Source organism: Penaeus monodon, chromosome 28, assembly GCF_015228065.2.
Source record: "Penaeus monodon isolate SGIC_2016 chromosome 28, NSTDA_Pmon_1, whole genome shotgun sequence".
Classification (NCBI taxonomy): domain Eukaryota; kingdom Metazoa; phylum Arthropoda; class Malacostraca; order Decapoda; family Penaeidae; genus Penaeus; species Penaeus monodon.
The window spans coordinates 32,874,104-32,874,497 of NC_051413.1; positions in this window are offsets into that span (position 1 = coordinate 32,874,104).

Here is a 394-nt window from a genome sequence, read left to right on the forward strand (position 1 = left end):
CTTCATCACCGGTGGAACTTTAAAGATGAACAGAAAATCACTGTCACTAAAGGCGAAGGACGATGTTTTCAAATATAGTAATATGACCTTTACCGACGCGCCCACGTTCCCGTTTTTATTATTTTTTTCAAATGTCTCTTCTTCTACGTTTCAAAATATTGTCGATTTTTTTTTATTATTATCATATCCAATTCATATTCCAGGTAAACAGCTTTAACTCCAGTCATCAGAAAGTCACGCCCCCCGTTCGTATTATCAAACAGAAAATCCATAATGATATGCATACAACATTTATTGTTCCGTTCCTGCACGTTCTCCTAATCGCGATCTCCGTGTATTCAAAGTTACGTAATTGAAAAAAAGAGTGAACGATAAAACTTTTTAAATATGTTTT